The 22,964-nt window shown below is 36.9% G+C and overlaps 1 protein-coding gene across 7 annotated transcripts in view; it reads right to left on the bottom strand.

Moving 5' to 3' along the window:
• The window catches only part of BBX (BBX high mobility group box domain containing), a 270,487-nt gene that overhangs the window by 152,508 nt on the left and 95,015 nt on the right, over nucleotides 1-22,964 (bottom strand). For 4 of the 7 annotated variants that reach the window (XM_028110530.2, XM_028110537.2, XM_028110538.2 and 1 more), the window contains exon 3: nucleotides 8,103-8,176. The exons of 2 other annotated variants lie outside the window; for them this stretch is intronic. The gene's annotated coding sequence lies outside the window, so the exon portion shown is untranslated. Of the gene's footprint in view, nucleotides 1-8,102; nucleotides 8,177-15,652; nucleotides 15,723-22,964 lie in introns of those variants that run through there. One more of the 7 variants, XM_028110535.2, reaches the window with a different exon arrangement.

The raw sequence follows: 22,964 nt of genomic DNA, 5'->3' as shown, positions 1-22,964 counted from the left end.
ATTCCACTGCTATAGCACGAGCTCTGGTATTTCACAAGACCACTGTCTGCAGCTACTGACTTCAAACTTTACTGTTGTCTCTTTGATATTATAAAGTACCTAATATGAAGACCTGGTAACTCTAACAATGCTGAGAACACAGTAGGTATTCAAAACTATAGGAAGGGCACGGTTCAGAGTTTCATGTATGTGTTTGTCCAGGTGGTGCCGGGATGGATAGCAGACATACCCTACTCTGCACATGGACACGCCTCACATTTTGTAGGTCTCAGGGTCTCTAACCTGGTGGTTCTTCTTCATTGGAATTAGTGTGGCAGAACTGAGAATGTTTAGGACAGTGCTCATCAGATAAATGGTAGCTTTTTATAATTTAAGTCTTGTTCAGAAGCCAGTTCCTCCCCATGTGGCTGGCACTCTCAAGAAATTTGGGTTCTATAAGAGCCTAATGGTAATGTTCAGTGCCTTAAAACATCACCTGAAGTGGAATACTTCTTCCACGGAGAGACGCTTGGTAATAAATGGTCTTAACAGTAAATGTTAAGGAACATTGAAATAGTTACAGAATTCAACTGTTTTTTAAGAATAGTAATATAACCAAGGCAGAAGCAGAACAATTGCAAACTAAACTGAGCAAGTTGTTCAAGTCTAAATAAAACCAAAACACAATATTCTTATCCATCATCTTCATAGATTGATTCAAATACAGAAATGCCCTAAAAACACCACCCCCACCCCACAAGAATAAAACACCTAAACGTGGATTTCAGCCTACCTTTTTGGTACATATTAACTGAATCCAGACACCGTACAACATCTCTTTAAGCCCAGCTGAACCAATCTGCCTACCTTAAATCTCGGGACATTCACATGCACTCCACTCATAGGGCCACTGACTGACTGTTAGAGAAGTACTTGGCCAAGGTCTTAATAAACCCTTGCTGACTCAACGCACACTATAAATGAGTCAATAGGCACCCAGAAATTTTTTGCTACTCATTTTAAATTCTTCAGCCCTCTAACACTTATTGATTATAGGACTAACTACCGATTTAAAAGCACGGAGAGACTTTTATTTTTGAAGAATGGCTTCTCTCTCTCAATTCGGACTGGGAAAAATAATTACCCGCAGGTAGACCACGGGATGCTTATTAACGGCAAGTTCAATGGCATACAAGGTCAACGAAACATGAACTCTGGTAATACTAATTTACCAAATGTTTACTAAGCAACTTCCGTGTGCCAGACACTGTTTCTAGGTTTTGGGGATGCAGCCATGAACAAAACAGACTCTCTAGTATAAATTAAGTCCTTTAGCTTTTTGAAGAAACTACATGCATATATACTCATACATATTTACTATTTATACTTACACGTGTATGTACAGAATATCCAGTAAAGGCAGTATATATTTTACACTAAAATGCACAGAAATTCTGAGAGCTATCTTATGAGAAATTTGGCACCATTAGATCCATTTATTTTCCTGGAGAAATGCACTTCTCTATAATGGGAGATCAAAGGAAATACCAACGTCAGTATAAAAATACTTAATTTATCCCCCCCTTTCAGGGAGTATTAATGCATGGAGTGAAGTCATGCCTGAATTTATTTATACTGTCCTCAACTAGTAAACATCATAATCAGTAGACTGATTCGACTGTTCAGAAGAAATACAATGCTAAAATTTATTATACACAAAGTTTTGAGTCATTCTTGTAGACAGTTTTACAGTGAAACTGAAATCAAAAGTAGCTAAGAGTTAAAAATACCTTTCAACCAATTAAACTAACATCCACAAAATTAGATCGCTGCTAAATAGCTTATCCTTTAGTCTGTAAACACACAAGGTGAGGTGATAAATTTTACAAATCAATTTAAAATTATTTTTACATAAAAGTGTTTAAGGTCTCCAAAGTTTCTTTCTTTTTTATTGTATTTTCTGTTTCAGATAGGCATTGAATCATCAGAAACTGAAATTATTCAACGGACAAAATAGGTACACTTACACAAAATTCAAAGATAAAACTAAGAAAGTTAGGTTGAGCCTACATCAATATCCAACAAGTAAATGCACTATTTATTTACCTGTCACTAATCCCAAATATCCACCAACTGACATACCTACTAGAAAAGTATGCTACTGTAAAGTAGCAAGAAGTACTGTACAGATGGTCAGTGAGCTGTATTTAGACTATCACTTGAGAAATCCCAGCAACCATTACCTGACTTATAAGCTGCTCTCAGAGGAAAGAAGGGAAAGGCGGAGGAAGGAAAAAAGGGATAAAGATGGGAGTGAGGGAGGCAGGGCAATAACCAGGTACATCTAACAGATTTGGGAATCCTTGACTTCTGCTGGTATTATTTCAAATACACAATCTTTTCTTTTGGTTTACCAAAATCTTAAGTACAGTTGGCCTTTGAACAATACGGGCTTGAACTGCACATGCCCACATGAGATACACAGATTTTTTTGGACAAACACAGTATAGAACTGTAAATGTATTTTCTCTTCCTAATGATTTTCTTAATAACACTTTCCTTTCCCTAGCTTACTTTATTATGCAAATATAATATAGAATACATAGAACACACAAAATATATGTTAATCAACTTTGTTATAGGTAAAGCTTCTGGTCAACAGCGGGCTGTCAGTAATCAAGTTTTTGTGGAGTCAAAAGGTACACAGGGGCACCTGGGTGGCTCAGTTGGTTAAGCGGCTGCCTTCGGCTCGGGTCATGATCCCGGGGTCCTGGCATCGAGTCTCACATTGGGCTCCCTGCTTGGTGGAGAGTCTGCTTCTCCTTCTCCCTCTGCCTGCCGCTCTGCCTACTTCTGCTATCTCTCTGTCAAATAAATAAAATCTTTTAAAAAAGTTACACAAAGATATTCAACAGTGCAAAAGGGTTGCTCCTAACACTGGCATTGTTCAAGGGACAACTCCATATGCCATTTCCCTGTTTGAATTCACAACTGATTCATAAAGTAAAAGAAAATCACCTTAAAAAATATGAATTGGCTTGATTAGAGTAAACAGAAACAGATATAATCCAAAAGAGTAATTCAGTTATTCTTTGACCTAATTTTCAAATAAATTCTACTCCTAGAACCAACGAATACACATGGAAATCAATTTTTCAATGATGTAATTCCTCCATTATACAAATCACTGATTTTCAGTTCTCAGATTTGATTCTTTCACTGGTATGAAACTCATTTCCATGCACAGTGACTTCAAAGTGGAAGAAACATGAATTCAGTAATTTGAAATGCCTCCCAACTCAAAGATCCAATTATATTTTTAGAATTTTAGACTGTAATAAATGAGGTTTTCTTGTTTATAGATTCATAGAAAGTATTTTTTTTTTTAAACTTTCAGTTCATTCTTTGGTACAAAAAAACCAACTACTTCTGTTATGAACTGAATTAGTAGACCTCAAATTCGTATGTTGAAGTCCTACACGGCCATGTACTTGGGAGACAGGCCCTAAAAGTAGGTAAAGGTTAAGTAAGATCATGGGGTGGGACTTTTCTCCAATAGAACTGGCATCTTCTTAAGAATAGGAGAGACTCTAGAGCTCCCTCTCTCCACATACACACAGAGACAAGGCCATGTGAGTACACAGCAAGAAGGTGGCTGCCTACAAGCCAGGAAGGGAGACCTCACCAGAAACAGAATTTGCCTGCACCCTGATCATGGACTTTAGACCCTAGAACGGTGAGAAAATAAATACCTGTTGTTGGAGCCACCTAGTCCGTCGCACTTTGTCATGGCAGCCCAAGCAGACTATTATATAGTCTCTAAAACTGAAGAGCTTACATTTTTTAGGTAGTTTTATGCTACTGATAATCCAGCTGAATGAGTAACTGACAGTAACAAAGATGATCTGTTTATAAAGAGAAGAATTTGAAACAATTTGAATAATTTACTCCCCCAAATATTTTACGTTTTTCTAAATTAAACAAACGAAACTGTCACTTTAGAAATAGCACACAGCTTTGAATCTTAAGAGAGATGGACCATGTTGTGCCTGAATCTGAGAGTACGAGGGAACAGGGAACAAAGTCAACAGAGAAAGGCTTGACGGAGTCTGAATAAGTTAACCCTCATTGGAAAACAGTAACATAAAAATCCTGAGATAGAAATGCTGATTCTTTTGAAACCAAATAGCATTCGCTCTACATGGTAAAGAAAATTTCAGTGGCACAATCTCCAGTTCTTGTACTTTGCATCAAGACATTATCAAATTTGATTTCATACTGACCTCATTAATATTCAGAGTGAAGGGAATCTATCTACAATTTGGTTCTCACACTGTCCTTAACAATTCTATATTTTCAGTGGCAAGAAGTGAAGTATTAGATCATAGGGTGGCTAATATTTCTGCAGGATTCACCCGTTCTCTCGGTGTTAAGAATGAAGCCACTCTGTATTTTCCGTAGAACTGCAGAAGAATACATAGATTCTTATGCATTCAGCACAATATGTTAAAACCCCTGGAGGTGTGTGTCTGTGTTTATATATAAGTACAGAAACACATTTTACACATACATACACCGTCAGACATCTATGAAAGGTATTTTATGGTGTGTTCAAGATTCCTGACCTCTCCCCACAGCTTTCTTTTTTTAGTACCATTTCTCAAGTGCTTCCTACATGCCAGGTGCTGCATCGGGGACTCGACATATTTCATTTAATTCTCACAGTCCTATGAGATAAAGATCATTATCCCATACTGAAATGAGAAAACAAAGTTTCAGAGAGGTTAAATAATCACCTAAATTCTTTCAATTAAAAAGCGCCAGAAGTAGGATTTATGCCAAAGTTTCTCCGAATCCATAGATTCAGTCCCCCAATCTTAAGGAACTATAAATTATCAAACATAGCATCGTTTGCATACTCTTACATTTTTAAATCATCTTAATCCACATAGGTCTGGTAGCAGTATCTTATAATACCCGAGGGATTACTCAAACCAATATTGGCTGAGGAGTGCTGTGTGCCTCCTCATTTTCTAGAAGACTACGAAGACAATAATGCACAGCTCCTGTATAATGGTTATGATCTCAGTTGGAGCACCTTAGAAAACTCCTGGAATACAACTGTTACCCTTTCTACAGTGTCTGCATTCTTTCTCTCTAGGATGGTTCTTAAAACTGAACTTATGTAATGACATTTGGCTACTATTGCCTGGTAAAATTATTATATTGCCACTGGAAAGAGCAAAGAACCCATTTTCTCGTTCTTTTCCTACATCAAGTTAGATAATACTTGTCAAAATTCTGTAATGTATTGCACATAGATAGGAAATTATCCTAAGTGGCATTATTTCCCTTCTGTAACTCTGTATGCAAACTGTAGAGGATCCAGGCTACAGATATTTTCATTCATTTTAAAACTACTTATAACACAACGGGGCGCCTAGGTGGCTCAGTTGGTTAAGTGACCAACTCTTGATTTGGGCTCAGGTCATGATCTCATAGTCATGAGATCAAGCCCTGCACTGCACTCGGTGTGGGAACCTGCTTAAGATTCTCTCTCTCCCTCTGCCCCTCCCCACCTCAAACAACAACAACAATAAAAAGTACTTATAACATAATAACGTAAGTCTATTATATGTACTAGAACCCTTTACTCCATGATGGGAAAAGTTCTAACATTTGAAACATCAAGAAACTCTTGAATTGTATGAATTCCTCAGTCCTTAAAACTTGTCACGGATACGGCATCATAGCTCACTGAGTTCTATATAATAAAAATGAAAGGATTCATGGTCAAATAATTTTATATGTTAAAGAGATTCATTGGAAAGAATGAATGGACTTCTTGGAAGTTTAATACATTACATGCACTCTGTCTCTCCAGAAGAGCCATAGATGGGATTCAGATATTATAGTTATTATAGCTATATATTATAGCAGATATTATAGCCTCCCAATCAGACTTTCCTTACCCTATCCCCTCTTAAAAGGCCACTCCTACCCTATGACATAGTGGTTGGCCATGTGACATGCTTCAGCCAGTGAAATGAGAGGTAGTGACATGTGCTACTTCTGACCAACAATTTTAAGAGTCACATTTCTACCATCATTCCTTTTTTCCTTCAGCCTTATAAGAGTTATGCAACCCAGAGATGCTTCTTTAGCTTTGGTCGAGGAGCAAAGAGGACACTGAGCACAATGGCAGTAGATTTATTAAGATGAACAAGGGTGAGAAATTTTTGCTGCTAAAGCACTAAGATTTGGGGACTCTTTGGATAATGAAACATAACTTTGCCTAAGCTGAATGATACAACCGCATTTCCCAGATTTACTGGACCCTGGCATCCTTTTGCCATGTTAACATCTTCTAGGATTTGCTTCCTAAATTACTCCTGGTTTCACATGGCATCTTTTCTATTTCTTAGTTAATACTATTATTTATGATGATTGTAAATATGAGCTAGAAGTATATAGTGTCACCTTAAGCTTCTTAAATGTTATCAGCAATTTCAATTTGTGTCCATTTCTTATAGTCAACAAAAAATATTTTATTGAAATAATCTGATTAACATTCAGAAATCATAGATCAGATGGCTACTTAAGGAAAGACTGCCATACTAATGCTGATTAACAATTCAGTGTTCTGAACAGATCAGATAAAGTGTCCAGCTTTACTTTCTATAGATGTATTCATATTCAGCAAATTCAGAATACTGCCACAAACTTAATTTTCTTTAAACCTCACTACATTCAACTCCCTTTTGGGTTAACAATTGAGAACATATTTAAAATTTCAGTATCAATATTCAAACATTCTATAGTCTATTCTGCTGACCCAATAAAACCAAAATCAACTGTATGCTAACTGGCACTCTTAAACACAGAATTTGTATTTGAAAATTAATTGTGCCTTAAAGAACAGCATAGAAAGGAGGAAAAATGATAACTAAATCCCAATCTTCTCACTGCCATTAAGATTTTGTTGGTGTTTAAATATCCTAGTAAATACACATTCAAGATAAACTGTACATATTTTACAATATATGTATAATCTTAGACAATGACATTCAGAAGAATGGCTCAAAGGTCTTATATTTATACTCGCATGATAAAACCAACATTCAGTCATATACTTACTAAAACACGAAGGTAGCCACAGATATTCTAGACAGATTTGAAAAGCTAACAAATCAAAATACTTAAAAACAGGAAAGATTTAAGATTAACTTACAATTACTCAGAGATTAAGTTCATGTCCTGAAAACTGCAACTAAACAATATTTACTATATTTGTTCATTTTAATTTACATCAAATTCCTGTCTTTAAATCATCAGTTCACCACCAAGTGTTCAGACATCAGTAAAGCATCACACATTTTGTTTCCAGACTGAAACAACTCTGCTTGTAAGTAACTATTATTAAAATTAATCTGAAAATACTATTGCCATATCTTAAAACCATTAAAAACTTTTCTCCTGAAGAAACAGCTTTGAAAATAACTTAGAGGTACAAGAGGACAGAGTTATAGTATCTGTGAGTTTCAGAGTCTGATATAATTTGACACGTACATACTTTACAACCTCAACTTTTTCTTCACTGTGTGGTTTCCAAATTCAAAACACTTTCATAACACTGCTATACCTGCCTCTATTATTTTTAACAGATTAAAACAAACACTCCATAATGCTTTGATACTGGTTCATTTTTCAATCAAAGCCAAAGGCAGTACACGAACAACAATAGCTTACAGGGAATAGATCGATTTAGTATTTATTTAGGTATGTAACCTCAATTTATTCAAGTCAAACTTTTCACCAACAGCATATTACTGTGGAGAAACAAATCAGAGACTGTGAAATAGTTAATTTTTTTAAATTCATGGTTTTAAAGGAAAATTTAACTTACTTGATGATGGGAGATTAAAACGTCACTTTAAAAAAAGAATAATTCACAAACAAAACAAAACAAAAACAACCACACAAAATTATCACACTTCCCTGATCAATACGGAAGGTGAATGCATCGGATGGGAAAAAAGTTGAGACCAGCTCTGACAGCACATAGTTCTTGACTGCTTCACTGCTTCTAGGTAAGTAAGATGCACCTGCAGTGCTGCTCTTACCCGTCAAGTCAAGACTTTCCATTGTGATTTTAATGGAACATCAGAATTTCCAGCTTCTGTGATGCAGCAGGATTCTGTGAAAGACCCATAGCAAAGTGGTTAAATGGTGAGCCATGAAGGACTTTCAAACAAAGCTGACACTTTGTCCTTTCACAAAATTATACACCCCCCAATGAGTAATAGCCAAACAATCAAAATCGGGCAAATTACTAAAAATCCCTATGCTAACACTCTTTAGAGAAAGCGGCTTAAAGTGTTTTTTGTCAACTTTAACAAAAAGACAGTCACAAATTATTCAATGGGAATTCTGAGATTAAAGTTACAGATACAGAGATTTACAGGCAAGCACTCCTCAGGTTTTTAGCTAAAATCAAGTACAGAATTGCCAGCAAATCCTCTGGAAAAACAGGATGTTAAACTGACATCCTAACTAGATTCAAGTTATTTTAAATGACTGGCCCAAAACAACCAGACAACCTGTGGTTAGGAATATTAATATATTACCATTTATTTTTTAAATGTTTTAAAGATAATGAGTGAAGCAGTACAGTTTTTTTAAAAAGGTGAGGAGTAGGGGGAGACATCCACGGAGATAAAATGTTACCAAAAAAAAAAAAAAATACTTTCTAGATGAAAGTGATAAAGTAATATAAGAAAGAGGATCAAAATCAGCAAAAGGTTGTCCAAAAAAATTAAATGGAACATTTTACATTAATAATACTGCAAATATAGACATATACCTAAATTGCATCACTTTTAAGAATTAAGTTATTTCAGCTTCTATGTGAAATACAATGGTTTAGTTTCTAGGATGCTTCAATGGTAGTACACTAAATTCACACTCAACCAAGAGAGACAATTTTGTACCCCACTGCAGATTATATTTCTTTACAATCAGCAGGCTATAACATACTCTAGAAACTGGATATCACTTACTGGCTTACAGTTCTATCAATATTATTAGTCATCTTATAGCATAACTGAAGTTTTTAATCCCTAATCAGCCACTATGATACGGGAGAACTTACAATAAATATCAAAAATGTATAATGATTCCTCTGAGTAATCCTGTATAGACTTAGACGATTCAATTGTCACCCAGTGCTACTGAAGAAAACAATAGCTAGAAACAACGAATAAAATATTAAATGGTCTCATGTGGCTTCATACAAGATACTACTCATTCATCCATATTTTTTAAAACAAGAGCATGGATAGAAAAATAAATCCGGATCTTTGAAGCAAAATATAAAAGAAACATGAACACTTTCAAATTAAATGACTATGTTTTTAACTAAGGAAGCATACAATTCCAAAAACCAAATGGTGGTGTAAAAGTCTATTCTTAATTATCACAAAATAGGCAACTAACATTATTAAAAATACTGTTTTAAAAAATACACTACTTCATATATTTAATCACATAATTTTCTTCATATAAACCCATAAAAGCCAGTACAGAAAAAAAAAAACATTAAAATAAACAGTGTAAAGAAAAAAAGAAATGCTGTAAAATAAATGAGTAAAAATCATGAATAAGTAACCATAAAAAACTGTCAGGTAAATAAATTGGTATAAACGAAAAAAAATAATAATTTATATTTGCCAAAATTGGGAAAGGAGGGTCCATCATTAATTGACAGCATCAATTTAATTCTTATTCTGGTTTAAAAATTTGTTTACTTTTTAAAGAGTGAGCACATGTTATCTGAGAAATAAAATATGTTAATATATCCTATACACAGAATTTCTTTTAGGACCCCAAAAATAAATTCTCACTAATCTTTGGGTACCCTTCTCGATTAGTTTGTTTCTATAATCAGTATATCATATATATATGTGTGTGTGTGTGTGTGTGTGTATAAAATCAGTATATTTATAATCTATCAATCCATCAATCAAAAAATGGACCATAACTACACCTTATTTTGATTACAATTCAGTAATGTATCAACTGTGATACAACTATCTCTGGGTCAGTCAGGAGGGAGAGGAAGAAGGCTGACTATGCTGTGTATGCCATGGCCAAGAGGGGTTTTAAAACTCAGGGTAACAAAGAAATCTTGCTGGACTTAACTGACTAGGAGAGAGAAGCCAGAGGTCAAATTCAAGGCTGAAGATCCTGCCTGAGACAGACTCCCTTTGCGTTCTCTGAAAGCCAACCTTAGAGACTCCAGATTGTATCTGGCTCTTATAGATGCCCACAGAAGTAGCTTCAGAAAAGCACTTTCAGCATAAGCTGCTGTGCATTACCAATACTTGACAAGGTGTTGCGATTTGCTGGAACCCGGTGACTGTGTGATGGGTCAGAAGGGCGGGACTTGCTGGGCGAGCAGGGGGAAACGCCTCAGACTGGGCCTGTGTTCCCTGAGTCCCACTTTTGGCTTCCTCTCAACCCTCATTCTCGTCCTTAGGGCTCACTGCCTCTTTAAGGATCCTTCTCAAGACCTGTTTCCCACCCGTTACACTGTGTCCCCCAGAGGATGCATACCTAGCAGGACCGATCAGGCACAGCTCAGGATTCCCCTTGAGAAACTTCATGGCAGGTGGGAGAACTATCTATTAATATCTATTATTTACCTCTTACCACAAATTGGGCATCTGACTTGGCATGTGAAAAACCTATCTTAAAGATCGGGCCTAAGCAACCACTGAAAGATCCCAGAGCAACTGGTTTTCTGGCACAGCTTACACATTGCCCCTTGGGGTGCTATGTTTTGAAAAGCCTATTATACTAAAAAAGGTGAGGTGCCACTTCTTACAATGAGACAGACTCCCAATTAGTGTTAATGTACAGTATAACATTCAAAGGCACATCACGGTAAACTCCCCTTTTAGGCCAACACTGTGTGTTGTGTGTTCTGCACCCTGATGTTATTACTACCCGGTCAGTGCAGAAGGGACTCCAAGGCAACCATGTTGCCCACTTACATGGAAGAATATTTAATCCCCATGAATGACTGCTTTTCTGATGTTTTCATCAATTCTCTGGGTAATAGATTAAGCTTTAACTAACTCATTTTCATACATAACCTTAATTCAATCAAGCTCAATAAAAGTCATTCTGGACTGCAATTATTTGCTAAGGAACAATTACATTCAAATGAAAAAAAAATTGTTAGGCATGATACAATGCATGTTACAGATGCCTCTCCATTTATGGCACCAGAAACAACAAAAAAAATAGCCAAATGGCTAGAAAAGGAAAACAGATTTTTCCTCATCCTCCTGAAAAATAGAATACTCATGGTTTTATACCTGAACAAAACTAAATGGAGGACCCAAGAAAGCACATTTGAAAATTATTATTTTCAATGTTTGTGTTTTGAAAGAGACTGCATTTCTAATCTAAGAGTCAGCATGACCTCTGAAAGCCAAAACAAGTCCAGGTCACAAATAACCATCTTAATACCCACTCTTGTGCTAAATCTTTCACTGGTTTCCTCCATTTTCCCAGCAACATGTAGTCCAATCCCCATACTTTACAGTGCAGCTTTTCTTAAAAGATTTTTCTTGTCTTAAAACTACTTTTTTACATGAGTACAATTTTTATATTTTCCTCAACTCACTCTTTTATATACTGCATGCTACAAATAAAACTTAAATACAAACTCCAAGCTCTTACTTCTGTGGGATATAGCATATGTGTAGTCTAGCCTTCCGTGTCCTGTGTGAGCCTAAGGTCTCCCACCCACCCCACTACACTGTATATCCCTTTAGTCTCCTCAGTAGGGGCATCAGGCACATTATTCAATAATACAGTACTGAAAAGGCATACCAGCTGTTTTGCAATTTTGGCCAATGAATTCCCCACCTCAGATCACTGTGGCCCACACCACAGGCCAAAGGATGCTTTTCCTAGAAATAATAAACTGATAGTCTGACTTCCAGTTAAGTCACTTCCTGAAATAAACTTTTTCCTATGAACAAAGATAACTGCAGAGAGATATATACTTATACAGACACACACATACACACAGATGTGTACACATACACACACATATATATGCTTTTTAACAAGTGCTGTCTTTATTCATACATTATATTGCCAACACTTTTGTTAAAACGTTTATACTTGAAGCTTAAACCACAGCTATTTCACAGGCATTCTGGCCAGGCACCAATCTTTAACAGATATTACAAGTGTCAGCTACACTGAAAATAGAAATCTCTTAAAAGAAAATGCAAATCCAAAGTACCTCTTTGTCACCTTCCCACCCCCACCCTTGCACTTCCTCAGGACCCAGAGCCTTTCAGTTAAGACATCTTAAACACAGTAATAAAGGCAAAACAAGAGCTCGCTAGGTATCTAACAGTACACCAAAGTAATTTCTAAGTCATTACAGATTTGTCCATCTGTTTGGACTTCCCAGTAAGCTGTTAGAAAACACTAACAGGAAGAGACCAAAAATTCTAGCAATCATTGTTTAACATGGACGTCTTATAATAGCAAGATGAAAGACTTGGAAATCCTCTCCCTTTCAGCACTCAATACTGACCAATTATAAAATGATGCTTTAAAAACTACCACCCATGGGGTGGCTGGGTGATGGACATTGGGGAAGATATGTGCTACGGTGAGCGCTGTGAATTGTGTAAGACTGTTGAATCACAGATCTGTACTTCTGAAACAAATAACGCAACATATTTTAAGAAAAAAGAAAAAGAAGAAGATAGCAGGAGAGGAAGAATGAAGGGGAGTAAGTCAGAGGGGGAGACGAACCAGGAGAGATGATGGACTCTGAAAAACAAACTGAGGTTTCTGGAGGGGAGGAGGGTGGGGGGATGGGTTAGCCTGGTGATGGGTATTGAGGAGGGCACATTCTGCATGGAGCACTGGGTGTTATGAACAAACAATGAATCATGGAACAGTACACCAAAACAAATTATGTAATATATGGTGATTAACATAACAATAAAAAATTTAAAAAAAGTATAAAAAAGAAAAAAAAATAAAAACTACCACCCATCTATATGCCAACAGCACAGAGATGCAAATGACAGAACCTTTATACAGCTTAAGAAATTATTAATGACCACCATGTATTAACACTGCAAAAGGTAGTATAAGAGTTGCTGTTTTTTAGAAGCTGATGATCTAGTTGGGTGATCACACCCTCTGTCTCACACACACGCATACACACACATTAAATAATAAAAGAAATGTATGCTGAAATGGTAAGCCAAGAATTCAAAAAAGTTAGGATGCACATGGGAATCTTTAGGAAGAAGATGAGTAAAGCTGGAACCTGCAGCACCAGTGGAGAGGGGAGATGGAGGAGAGTGTTATGGGCACATGGGAAGAAGCATGCTAGACGGGACAGGAAGCAGATCTGGTTGACATGCTGGGTTCACATCAGAAAGTGGAACATGAAATGTGGGCAAATGAGAAAGTAACACAATTTGCTCATTTTTTTTCCTCCATAGTCTCAGAGAACAGAGTACAGTTGGCGGCGCGGTGTTCTGCAAAGCACAATGACCTCAGGGCCAAACCTTGCATCTACCATTTACTCCCTGTAATTGTGGGCCAATTCCTGGGACTCTCAGACTCTCCATTCCTCACCTACAAAATGGAGGTAACAATCCCTCCACCTCTAAATTTAGGCTGCCTTCAATTATTATACGATATAAATACTAAGGGCTTGACATATAGTACGTGCTCAATAAATGTTAGTAATCTCACTAGAGTTAAAACTAAATGATAGAAAGGCTATGAGTTACATTGTGAAAGCACTGAAATCTGCCTTGAATATTCTCAGCATTTGGATGCTAAGTGAATTGCTAGTTTTTCCAGTGGGGTTTCGCTGTAGATTTTGTTTTAATTTAGGTGGTTTTAACATATGTTTAACTCTGATAGTCTGAGAGCAGCCACTTTTTACTCCTGCCAATTTTGAGGTACATGAGCTGATTTGATAATATGGCTATTTTATTATAATGTTCATTTGCCATAAGATTGTTGTTTCAGGGACCATGGTGGAACCATGAATTTCTGCAGTTTCCTTAAGTAGAGGTGGAAAATGAGTAGGCATTAGTCCTGTCAGCTGGCTTGGCAGGGGAGCACTGAATGCCTCCTTTATACTCTTGTGAACAACATAAATGTGCCTTTGACCTTCTCAGGCAGGGGAAATTGCACATTTAAGGCAGAAGGAGTTTCACTTCCAGGAAGAATATAAAAACATGCTTGCCAGCAGCTACATCAGGAATACCAACAGGGAACCTCCAGGTACTTTGGGAAGATTCATTAGCTCTATCAAGCCACTGAGCACTGAGCTGGAAAATATAAGGTTAGGCCTTATTTCTCAGCCCCGTGGGATAACGTGCCTATGCTTTACGTGGGTTAGACGAAATAAGGCCTGGCCTACACACTTTAGGAATTAGTCTGAACCTTCAGGGAGGCGTTCTGTGAATAAAACCCACTAGACAAACCTCAAGACCACCTTGTCCTTTGACATAAGAAAGCGTTCCTTTCACCTGTTTTCACTTCAGCAGTAATTCACAATATATAGAAAATCACATTTACTTAAATAATTTAGTCCAAAGTCATTCGATTAAAAAAAGGAAGTTAGTCATTTGTAATTTACATTAACTTTAAATGGAAAATATCTTGTTCTGAGAGGTAAAGTCACTGGTCTTTCCCTTTTTTCTGAATTAATTAATTAATTAAACTGCACAACTTAAAGAAGGATAAAAATGTAACAAAATTATGTGATGTTATTAAAATGCACATTTCTGGGATGCCTGGGTGGCTCAGTCTGTTAAGCATCTGCCTTCGGCTCAGGTCACGATCCCAGGGTCCTGGGATCAAGTCCCACATTGGGCTCCTTGCTCAGAGGCAAGCCTGTTTCTCCCTCTACCTGCCAATCCCCCTGCTTGTGCACTCTCTCTTCTCTCTCTCTCTGACAAATAAATAAATAAAATCTAAAAAAAAATAAAGTGCACATTTCTACTGAAATTTACATTGTGCTATTTTTTTAAAAACACTGTACTATTTAAGAGTCCCTGTCCCTTTCAAGTGCCTTAATGTCTATCTAGTAAATAGCTTAGTTCACAGAAAGACGCTGGTCCAGATATGTTAATTGCAAGAATTGCAAGAATATTCCTGATATGAAGACACAAAGAATCTGCCCAAAACTGATCCACAGTAAGTGTCAATACACTCTATTTGAAGTTATTTATTGACAAAGCAGTTGTCCCTGGGACACATAATACTATACAGTGATTACTTTAAATCAGAGAGATCCAAAAAACTTTCCTTAGAGGGAAACTGTGAAGTTGAATTACAACATTTTCATAGCTGAAACCAAGACAAACCCAAAAAGGCATTCAGCTGGTTTGTGACCAATAAATACCCCAGGTCTTCACAGTGCTTTCCCCACTCCTCCACTCTGCTAACCCTGCAGGATGTGATGTCATTCCCCACTAGAGATTCCAGTAAGCCATGGAAACACAGGATGCTGGTGGCATATGAGAACCGCAGTCCACTCCATTCACCCCTTGGACCACAGCAAGCTAGAGTCAGAGCTAAGCTAGAACCCAGGGCTCCGGCTTACCATCAATAGAACAGCATGATGCTGCAGACCAAGTTACATTAGATCTTTATTCTCCCTGTGGTCCTCAGAGCAGCAACGTTTACCTGGAAAAGGATCATAAAATAGGGCCTAACTTTCCACTCTCAAGGTTAGAGGGTCAGAGAATGCTTCCCTCTGGAACACTTTCCCTTCCTAGTCTGAAGGCAGAGAACATTTTTTAGTTGTAGAAATCAGCATGCAAAATATCTCTTTGTGTTTCTAAATATCTTTATAAATACCTTGGAGTAAAAATGTTTAAGTCTGTTGACATGTGCGGAGGAAGGTAGTATACGGGAACTCTGTACTTCCCACTCAGTTCTGTGGCAAACCTAAAACTGCCCTAAAAAAATAGTTTATTAAGCTTTAAAAAATGTGAATGTCAATGTACTTCATTCTAACAATATTAAAATTAAATACTGACTACGGGGTGCCTGGGTGGCTCAATCAGTTAAGCATCCAACTCTTGATTTTGGCTCAGGTCATCATCTCAGGGTGCTGAGATGGAGCCCCGTCTCGAGCTCCATGCTCAGCAGGGAGTCTGCTTCTCTCCTTCTCCCTCTGCCCTTCTCTTCCGGTTCTCTCTTTTTCGCTCTCTCTCTCTCAAATAAAGTCTTTAAAAAAACTGAATATTGACTAAAAATGACAAGACAATGACAGTTGAAAATATATAAACAGTAATTCTCTTTTAAATATGCTCACTCCCACCAGAAACACCTAGTACCAATTAAAATTATGCCCTCCATTAAAACTAAGCACATGCCCTACAACAACGACCTCTGTACAGTACAATGCTCCACCGGTCACTAAGCCCCAATAAATGCCCCTGCATTAGTTGCTACTATTCCTATGGTAGTGAGTATTTAAAGTAATATAAAATATTTGGTTCAAATTATGCCAATTCAAAAAAAAAAAAATCGAAGAAAATATTCTCCAGATATTCCCACTGGTAGGCACAAAGAAATCCTTTGTCATGAACTCCAGTACAGCAACCCTTCAGAGCTCAGCGTTCTATAACCCCAAGGGCCACCAATGACATGCAATACAAGGTGAATAGTGAATGGCATATCCTGAAGCAGCCCTAGAGACTTCAGTAGTAGCCATGGTTCACAAAACTGCTAGTAAATATTTTGAAATTTTAACTCTTTTATAATTAACAAAATCAGATTTTTCAATTTTTCAAGCTAAAAAGGAAACTCATTGTCGAAGCCTTTTTAAATGAGAAAATAATCAGGCACAAAAGCGCATTTTTCTATACTGGCTTACATAGATTATAATAGACATGAATGTATTTGTCTACCCAGTACACATGTATCTCCCGTTTTCTGGTAAAAGCACTCTGATTTTTGGGAAAATAGTCCTCTATGCTCACAGACCAAGTACCTTGTGTGGGACTGATCTAATTCTACCCAAGTTTCAGGAATAGAAAGATCACCTAGGCCCACCCATCAGCTTATTCCACTTGGATGCTGTGGTTGGGTGAGAAATGGGTACGAAACCTGAATCGGGACACAATACACAAAATAACAGATGTATTACCCTCTTACTAGCGCTTGAGGTGAAAGGAGAAAAGAAAGAATGGTTTACATTTTTGTTGCAATAAGAGAAAAAGAACATAAAACTACTGGACCACCTCTCTCCTGAAAAGAAATAAAGGGAGCACGGATTTATTTTACGTTATTTCAAATCCTAATTTCAACAAATTAATTCCAATTTTTTGGCACATTATGACACTCAATAGATAGAGATGTTTAAATTTTCAGTCTGTACTCCTGCAACACAAATTTCTCTTTCAATTTAGATTTCCTATAAAGAAAGACTCAGGTTCTAACAAAAACACTGAAAAACTGGCTAATGTTAATCTGACATCTAAAACCAATTCTAAAGGCATTTCCAATGTCTTGAAATTTGTTATGTGTGCTTTATACTTAAGTACAGTGTGGCACACAATTCATTTTCCATGCCTGAAGTTATGTATTTTCTTAGACTTAGGAGGAGGGGGAAAACATAACATGGAACAGTTGGTAATACAGTGTTTTGCTTTGTGACAGTTACCATGCATAGTTCTGGGGGAAAAAAAAAACCAATTCTTGAAGAATTAAAATATGACACCAAAACTATGCTGAATAGAATTTTTTAAAGCGAATCTTCTTGGTAACTTGTTTTATTACTAGTCATAGTCAAGAAAGAACCAAAGAGTTGGGTATCATATAATATATTGGAAATTATTTTCTTCACAAAATCTCTCAGATCAGCTTATTTGACCCAGGTCTCTTTCATAAAAGTTGAACATAAATATGTTCACCTATGAACATATATACACAACCAAAAATCTCAACCTAAAAGTACTGAGTTCTATGGTTACTCAGATCCCAAAGAGTCTGCTATAATTTAAAAAGCAACAACACAAGTACTTGTTTCCCACTTCAGAGGTAAAATAGATACAAAGAAAGCAGTATCATGTAAATGTAAATTCAGACCTAGGATATACTTCTAAACATGAGCTATATCAAGAATGCTTTTATATTTTTCAGAAATGTAAAAAACCTGATTCAACAACACAGTGAAAACTCAACTTCAATTGAAAAACTCTACTTTGGGGATGAACAGTAGCAGGAAGAATAGTAATAATACACTGTGGATTCTGATCTGGCATGTAGTTCATAGTCTTCAATGAATCTAGTCAGCATCAAGAGTTCTGTATAATTAAGTTTGAGAAAACACCAAGATACAGTCTAAGATACAGACTTGAATAGATTTGGAATTTTATAGTTTATAGTAAAACCTGAAACAAAGTTCAACATTGCTAACAAGATAATTTTAATGAACTACTTAGGTCCCTTTTCTCCCATACTCCACTCCCATTCCCCTTCCTCCCTCCAAAGCAACCATTTTAATGTGCTTACGGAGTATTTTGAATGTGTGCTATTTTTACAGAGAACTGAGAATGGTACATTAGATAAACAGAGGTAGAGGAGAGGACAGACACTATTAAAAGGGAACTCTCTTTTGAAGTTCAAATATGAGAACTCAAATAACACTTCTACTTATATTCTGAGCCATATTTCTTTCTCAGAGCAAAACAGAGTTGAAGATTCAACTCCTTTGCCCGTCCCACCTTCACCACCACCCTGATCTGGGGTCACTTAACTCTCGGTAAAGAGGATGTTGGGAATTAGGGCAAAAAGAGAGATGGAAATGATAAGGCTAAGATAAATTTGACAATACCAACATACCATATGATACATATTTCAGGAAGACTACAAGGCAGCTGTAACCATCTAAATTTCACTGTAAGGTTCCAACAAACACCACAGTTTCTGTCCCATAAACGTTCAGCTACCTGGCAAAGAGTCTCAACAAACACAAAGAACTGTTTGCTTATGTGTGACATGAATGTTTAAAGTTAGGAAAAGAAAAGTACTATAGAATCGATCCTAAGCAAAATTAAAACTGAGGTCTGGTGTCTTCCAACTTTCTTCACAAATCTCCTCTCCCCCAAAGACTCTTCACCTTACCACAGGGACTGGCGAGTTTCACTCTACCATCCTCCGTATCAAAACCTGCTCTTACATGAATGACCAAGAATACTGACAATATTCACTGAGGAGTAAAATCTGCATGCTAAAAGACATTATTAAGTTTAAGTAAAAATATCTCTATATGCAGAGTAATGAAAGTAGGTAGGTAACATGAAAGCATGTCCACAGATTTATAAGTAGGCACTGCCATCTTTGTTTATTATGTCACTGAAAAATAACACCTGTAGTCTAAACTTAGTAGCATCAATTGCAACAAATAAAAGTCTGAAAGTACAGAATAGGGGATGCCTACCTTAACTGAAAAGCATGTAAAATGACATATTGCAATATAAGTCAGCAGTGTGAAGTACTCAAAAAGAAACTGGACTTAGAAGAACTACACCGTTCAGCAAGAAAGGATGAGTCCACTCTATCCACTGTTGTCTGTATCAGATGAGGACAGAAAGAACTCCAAGTGCCTCTGGACCAGATCATTGCCAGATTATGGACAGGGGCTGAGCACCCTGTTGGGGGCAGAATGGCTGAAGGAAATGAAAATGTTACTCTAGAAAAGAAGTGCTATTTTCATATCCTTTTGGGGTCTCATAAGGAAGAGGCATCGGATATAATTTTATAGGGTGGTTTCAGAGTTTAAAACTGTAATCAATTAACAAATGTTTCTAGGAGGCAGTTTGGGGTGTTCAGTATGAGGAAACACTTTCCGTCTCACTTCAGTGAGACAAGAATATTCCTCTTGAATATTTTTCCATCAATGGAGATGTTCAAGCAAAAACTTTAGTAGGAGTTAATTGCATGCGGATTCGCACAGGGCACTGAGGGCTGATCTCTATGCCTTAGTCTAAGATCCAAGCATACCAAGATTCTCTAGGTTTCTGAAATCAAAGCAAATGAGAGCTGGAAGCCATGAGGCTTGAAATCCATTATGCCCAGCCGTCATGGTGCCCAGCAAACAGAGCTCTATCCCCTTGCTCCAACTGCCGAATGTGCTAGTGCAATAATGTAACAAAGGAAAGTTTAGTTATTTGCACTGTAAATCACAATGAATGCTAGTAGTAGTCAAACTGTTTAAACAACTAAAAATTGATCATACGCTAGTTTCTAACTAAAACACTTTTCATATAAAGATTTAATATTAATACAATTCAATTATAACCTGCTAAGTTATATGCTTATATTGTTACAATGAGTTAAAACTGATTACTACAAGAAATTCAAAGTAAATGGAATTATTATCTATATTTATAGAACTGTTCTTTGGAACCCAAAACACTTCATGGATATTCAAATCTATAAACAATTATTATAGTAATTAGTAATAACAAGTTTTTTTTCCATTTTTATATATTAAGAAGACAGAGCCATACTCATCAACTTCACAAATAAGAAAAAAACATTTCCAGAGTAAAAATTATCAGATGGGTAAATCATTCAACCACAAGGCTTCTCTCTATGTGCATTTTTTAAATCATGACTTTATCACCATCCCAAAAGACCAGGCTACTAATTTAAGAGAGCAAAGAATTTGTCATATATTCATGTTTGACTAGGGATCTTATTTTCTAATTTGTATCTTACAGATTTAGGTCCACATTTTTATTTCATTACCTTAGGAAATCTCCTTTTCAGTGTATTTTTAGCTGAACTTATAGCGTGGAGAAGGCACTCTGGGATTGAAGATCATGAGGTTAATATTTTGGTAGGATTAACAAACCTTATAATTGACTTTCTGAGGGAGTCTGCCAGTGTTCCCTGCCAGAGGACATTCCCTTCCAGTTAAAATTCCACTGTACAGATAACTACTCTGGTACCTGCCCGGTGAGCTCTTTTTGTAACCGAACATTTTTATTGTGTGAACCCTTCTCTGAAGGTTATCCCAAACATCTAACATAAGAGCAAAACACAAACTCCCACAACCCTAACTTTTCAAATTTCATTTCCTAGGTAAAAACGAACTTTAAATAAATTACAGGTAGATATACCTAGGTACTTCCAAAAAGTGAAAAGGACTAATAAACAAGTAAAAACATTGGAAGCATTTCTAAGACTTCATGAAAGGTTCCAGCTAGGATCTGTAATAGGGACACGTTAGGCAGCTCTTTACTGCCAGTGCTAACAATGGAAGGCAACTAGATTAAGTAATCTGAATACCATTTTCAATTCAGTGTGGAACTGAGCAAAAGATCTCTTCCCATAGGTGAATTTTTCTTAAAATGATAGGATATATGCAAGCATAACTTGAAAAGGTTTTAAATACACAAAATTTTAAATAACTACTATTGATATTTATTATGATTAAAAGTAAATTTTAAAATTTATAGGTACAGGTCAGATAGGGAGCTACTGGTGAGGAGGAAAAGGGTAGCTTTGGTAGCTACGGAAAAACGAACTGGGACCGAAATGTCATCAGCTTGCTATGGATAATGAACAAATATCAAGCAGAAATGCAAACACTTGTAATATTTATATGCAAAAGACCCCTACTTTTAAAAAAGCCAATGTTGGGGCACCTGGGTGGCTCAGTCGTTAAGCGTCTGCCTTCAGCTCAGGTCATGATCCCGGGGTCCTGGGATCGAGCCCCGCATCGGGCTCCCTGCTCAGCGGGAAGCCTGCTTCTCCCTCTCCCACTCCCCCTGCTTGTCTCTCTCTCTCTCTCTCTCTATTAAATAAATAAATAAAATCTTTAAATAAATAAATAAATAAATAAATAAAGCCAATGTATTTAAAAACAAAATAGAATCCCCAAACTTGCCTTAAGTTAGCTTTTCCTTTCTAGTTTTTTTTTTTTTTTAAGCTAATGCTAAGCAAGGAGAAGCGTTTTAGCCCAAACATGGGAGAATAAGATTTATACTATCTATGAAACACAATGTTTGCTTAAAACCTAGATACCCTAAGCCAGGAAACTTATTTCAAACTAGTTTTTTCCCCCTAACACTTAACTTTCTCCCACTGCACAGAAATTCTGTGGTGACTATCTCATTCTTTCTTTTCATCTAAATATCTTCACTATTTTCATCCAAGTGGCTTACTATCAGCACTGCCTGCCTGGGGCACTTTGTGAGTTAGATGTGATTAGGAAACAGTCAGATGCTGCTGAGTGAAATGGGGGATGAGCCCAAAAAATGAGCCCAAGGCCTTAGAGGCCTGAGCAGTGACAAGGTGGTAATACCCTACTATCATGGAAAAGCTGAATGTCCAGGTGGTATGAGTGAGAAGGTAGCTAAACACTTTGTTCTAGTTGGCAGAGATCCAGTTTGTGCTCTTTTCTTTTACATGGAGTGTTACATGGAATAAACCAGAAAAAAAACAGTTGAGCAGACAGAATTTGTGAATCATCCAAATATACACAGGTCAAACCTATGGTCTAGATGAGAGAGGTCATCTGAGAGTAAGGAGAACAGGGGCTCCAGGACTGAAATCTCAGGGCACCCTCACAGCCTGATCTCTCAACAGTTCCTTCAGCTCAGCACTATGAGAAGAATAAGCAAAGAAGCCTGAGAGATCATTACCCTGACCCATGACTGCCACTGTGGAGTATTTTCAGGACTTGGTGTGACCTGTTGTCAGGACCTGCCAATCCTAAGTTTCCCACTGCCTATGCAACATGCTACAGCCTGCCTATAGTGTATTGTTCTACGACTTTTCCTTACATTTACAATCCCCCATTATTTCAAAAGATCGCCAAAACAAAACAAAACAAAACAAAAAACTGCATAGCAAAAAAAAAAAAATCTCCACACACCGAACCATATTTCACT

This window comes from Eumetopias jubatus, unplaced genomic scaffold (assembly GCF_037043125.1).
Source record: "Eumetopias jubatus isolate StellerSeaLion01/CBP00866 unplaced genomic scaffold, mEumJub1_p1.0 scaffold_1, whole genome shotgun sequence".
In the NCBI taxonomy this organism is placed as follows: domain Eukaryota; kingdom Metazoa; phylum Chordata; class Mammalia; order Carnivora; family Otariidae; genus Eumetopias; species Eumetopias jubatus.
The sequence above is the reverse complement of the archived record's forward strand: the minus strand, read 5'-3'. Positions and strand labels throughout refer to the sequence as shown.